The following is a 4327-nucleotide window of genomic DNA, read 5'->3' as shown; positions in this document are numbered from 1 at the left end:
ATGACAAGGTCAAGGTGTTCTAAGAGCATATCATAAAGAGACTAGGTGGCATCCAAAGAATAAGCCAGGTGAAAAGTAGAGTGAGGAAGGGGAGAAAGAACAGCATGTGTGAGAGTTTTGAGGAGGCATGTCTGAGGAACTTAATCTCTAAGAGGAAAGAAGCTCTGAGAGCAAGAAAGCAGGAGACGAGACTGGAGATTGAGGCAAGAGTTCTCTGGGTTTTAGCCATGAACGGGCTCTACGTGGGCTACATGTCATTGGATGCTGTGACAGGTAATGTTAGTCACTTCTGTGGGGCGTTTGGACTTCATCCCCAGGATGGGAAAGTTGTTGAAAGTTTCTAAGCTGAGTTGATCTTAGACTAGTAGATTTTTTAAAAAAATTCCCAGTGGCCAACATGCTAAATAAGCTCCTCAACCTATCTCAGAAACCTGGATGCAAGAAAAAGAAAAAAAAAAGACATATATGCATGGAGCAGATTAAGCATTTCCACTCTGCATCTGCACAGAAGGCCCGGCAGAACCCCTGAGAGGCTGAAAAGTAATTACACTTCTACTCTGGATCCATGTCTTAACCACAAGGAGTGTGTTCTGCAGTCTCTATTTCCTAATTGAGGGTAATTAGAAGAAGTTAAAACTAGATTAGGGACAATTAGACCCTATACAAGAGGGAGCTCTGTGGGTGGTCGGGAAGGGAGTAGGAAGAACCAGCTGGGAAAGTGTTTCCCCAACTGTTTGGTGTTCTTTGACTCATATTGTAGGTGGAAGTTCTTGGAGGGTTTATCTGTGCTCCCGGTGGTGCCCACCTGGAGGGTGGGCAAGTGAAATAAATGAGTTATACACACACATATATGCACACATGCACACACATACCACTAACAGCCAATCGAGATTACCTTTTCCTCAAGCCAAAGGGCTTCATAAGCCAATAAATGGAAACAAAGAGGAAAAGAAAGTGAAGGTTTTATTACAACTTGATTGAAGATGTCTTATTTGAGCAACTGCTTTTTTGTCTGGATCTAGATACTGTAGGAGGGATATGGCGAGTGTATGATCTTGTCTTTAATGAGCTTCCAAGTCTATTTGAGAGATTTGGTATGGCTGGAGCACAAAGTGGGAGAAGGGGACTGGTGAAGGATAAGCTCAAGAAGTGGCCAGAAGCTAGGCTGAGGAGTTCTGACCCCATCCAAGGGGTAGGAGGGAACCATGGAGAGTTCCTGTCAACAGGGAAAGGATAGGGCCAGGCCTGGATTTTAGAAAGCTACATCTGGCCACCCTGGGGAAAGTGGATGAGAGGACATGACAAGAAGCAAGTTTGGGAGGGGGGTTAGTCAGAGCTGCCTGTGGAGAAAGCTGGGGGTATCTATGACCATGTGGAGAAAGCTGGGGAGGAGAAGCCAGTGTAGCAGAAAAAAGTAACTTACTTCACTCTTTTCATACACCAAACATTGATTGCTTTGATTCATTCGATGAACAAATAATTCTTTTGCATCTGTTCTGTGCAGAACATCATGCTAGGGGGACATTAAGAGGAATAAGAATAATGTTATTCCAATCTTCAAGGGGACTGCATAACTAACTGTTCAAGTGAGTGGAACAGTCAATAGCTGTTCTAGAATTTTAGAGATGGTTCTGCTTAGTGGAGGGGCAGATGATCTAAGAAATAAGAGAAAGGGAGGTGAATGTGCATGAACCCTGAGGAGAGGCATAGTGAAGAGCATTGCTAGGCAGAAGCTAAGAAAGTATAATAGGAAGTACTAGACAATAAGTTTGAATGGGAAAGGTATGCTGACTATGTGTGTATACAAATGTGTGTGTGCATGTGTGCGTGTATGTGTGTGTGTATGTATACATGGGTACACATACATAATGCAACCAAAAACCTTAGCACCAACAGATATTTATATAATAGAAAGTCAGAAAAAGGAAGAGAAGGAGAGGGAGAAAGAGACAGGGAGGGAGAGAGAGATTTTTGTGGCATGCCAACTTGGGTCTTCCACATTTTCTCCTAAAAGACATCTATATATGGTGGTATAGCCTGATGGAATTGTGTTTGTTGGGCAAACTCAACTTTACCAAGCAAGGATTAACCTGGAGGTCCCAAGGGCTTTAGGCTGTAGGGCCCAAGGGAGGGTCCCTGATCTGCTGGCCAGTTCTCTGGAAGAGGGAGAAGCAGTGGCCTGAATCCCCAAGTACTTCGTCTAGTGCCTGACTGAGCAGGATGGGCACCATGACAAAGGAGGCCAGGAGGAAAGTGGCCTTCTCCACCACCTCAGGATCAGAACAGGCCAGATTTAGTAGAGGATCCAGGTCACTGAAGAAGTGGCCAATCTCATAGGCTGTACAGGATGGCAGCTGGAAAGTCATGAGGACAGTGACCACAGGGGTTAGGAATCCATCCAGCCAAGGCCCACTTGCAAACATAATGCACATGTGGAGGTTCATGAGGGATGGGTACTGGAGAGAGCTGCAGATAGCAAGGTAGTGGTCAGAAGGCACGGCCTGGCAGCACAAAGCACTCAACTACGGCTAATGAACTGAAGGAAAACTGGGCCACACAACCTGCAAAAGAAGCTGCCTCAGGATCTGAGAGAGGGTCTGCAGCATCTTAGGGGCAACGGAAGTAGTGGACCAGATGTCAAGGAAGGAAAAATTGGACGAAAAGAAGTACATGGGGGTGTGGAGGCTGAGCTTAAAGGAAATGGCTGTGAGGATGAAAACATTCCCCAGCACGGTCACTACATAGATGCCCAGAAATATCCCCAAATGAAAAGACTGTAGCCCATGGAGATTCCCAGATCCCAGGAAAAGAAATTCTTTGATCATGGCCGGATTACCTGTGTCTGTGAGATTCAAACGTTAGACCCGAAAAAAGGAGAGAAATATCACCAATTGGAAAAAGAGCTGTGCTCCTAGAGGGAAGCAACTGCACCAGAAATGCCATAGACTATAAAACTCAAAGGTTTTGTCTTTTCTCCTCCGGAACAAATTTTCTGTTTTGTTCTACCAGGTATATTTATCTAATACTTGTAGCAGAATCAGAAACTATGCCCTGGGGAATGAACACAGAGGGCGTCTCCTCTGCTCTTTTCCACTCTTTTCCTTGACATAACATGTGACAAGTCTACCTCTGGGAGTCTCACAGTGGGAGGCAAACACCTCTTAATAGGGATGTCGTGCAGAAGCTTCTCTGAACTTCTGAAACTCAGCTTCTGAGACTCAATAAAAGTGTGAGTCCAAGATCCTAAAATAACATCAGGAATTAAGACCACCCTATCGCCCATTGAACCCCTAAATCAAGGTGGGTTCCACCAGAAATGTAATTGGAGGGAGGAGGGGAATTCAGAGATATTGATCTTAATGTATCTGTAAGAAAAATAAGACTCTCTGCCAGGCTCTGGGGACACGTCGCTGATTGCTTCCATGGCATCAAATTCCTATGGAAATCGGGGGAAATGTATGTAAAGTTATTCACTTGAAATGTTAGAGAAAAATAATGTTCCATCCTTCATAAATGAAAATGACATTCCTGACTCACAAGCAGTAGGATGTGCATTTAGAGTTATTTTTTTTTTTTTTCCAGCAGCAGGGATGGGTTTGCAGTGAGTCATGGCTGCACTCTCTCACTTTCCCACAACCCCACCTCCCCCCGCCAGAGCTCAAAGACTCATATTTGTGAAATGGCTGTCTGGTCTTAGCGCCTGGGCTGCGATAGAATTGAAAATCAGGCTGTGTTGTGACCTAAATTAGGGGTAAGTGTGCGGCAAGAGTTAGGGGCTCGGTTTAGTTGGCATTCTAAGCTGAAGCCTCTGTCTGGCCAGGAAATAAAGCAAAGCCATCTTTACTACTTTGCTTTGGTAATGACAACGTGTCCCTAAAAGGTTACAGTTAAGTCATATTTTTGTAAATTAAAGCCTATTTTAAATCCACTCAGGGAACTGGCTATGCAAAGGAATCTTATTAAGAATACTTTTGTATTTCTCTATAATTTGCCCTTTGTACTAATCTGGATTGTTAATACAATGGGTTTGTGAAAAGGAAGGTCTACCTAAAATGGGGTATTCAGGATATTTAGGGTGCCTAAGGTGGTGCTGAATATAATTACAGCATATAAGGAAAATCAATCAGCAACTAGAGTTGTCTCTGGGGGCAGGGGACAGCTGCTTCCTAATTGGGGGATTAAACTGCAGTGTCCTATTACCATTTTACCTTGTCTTCAGAGACTGCCAGCCAGCATTCAGAACTGACATTAACATCATTAGATTTTTATCGTTCAATCCCAAGTCTCATTAATTAATAATGAAATAAACTTGATTTCCCCTTTTAGC

At 43.9% G+C, this 4327-nt stretch overlaps 1 pseudogene; it reads right to left on the bottom strand.

The window, feature by feature from the left end:
- Positions 1–2108: 2108 nt before the first annotated feature.
- LOC145713700 (olfactory receptor 6N2-like) lies at positions 2109–2825 on the bottom strand (annotated as a pseudogene).
- Between the last annotated feature and the right edge of the window lie 1502 nt (positions 2826–4327).

Source organism: Panthera onca, chromosome X (assembly GCF_046562875.1).
Source record: "Panthera onca isolate mPanOnc1 chromosome X, mPanOnc1 haplotype 2, whole genome shotgun sequence".
NCBI classification, from domain to species: domain Eukaryota; kingdom Metazoa; phylum Chordata; class Mammalia; order Carnivora; family Felidae; genus Panthera; species Panthera onca.
The sequence above is the reverse complement of the archived record's forward strand: the minus strand, read 5'-3'. Positions and strand labels throughout refer to the sequence as shown.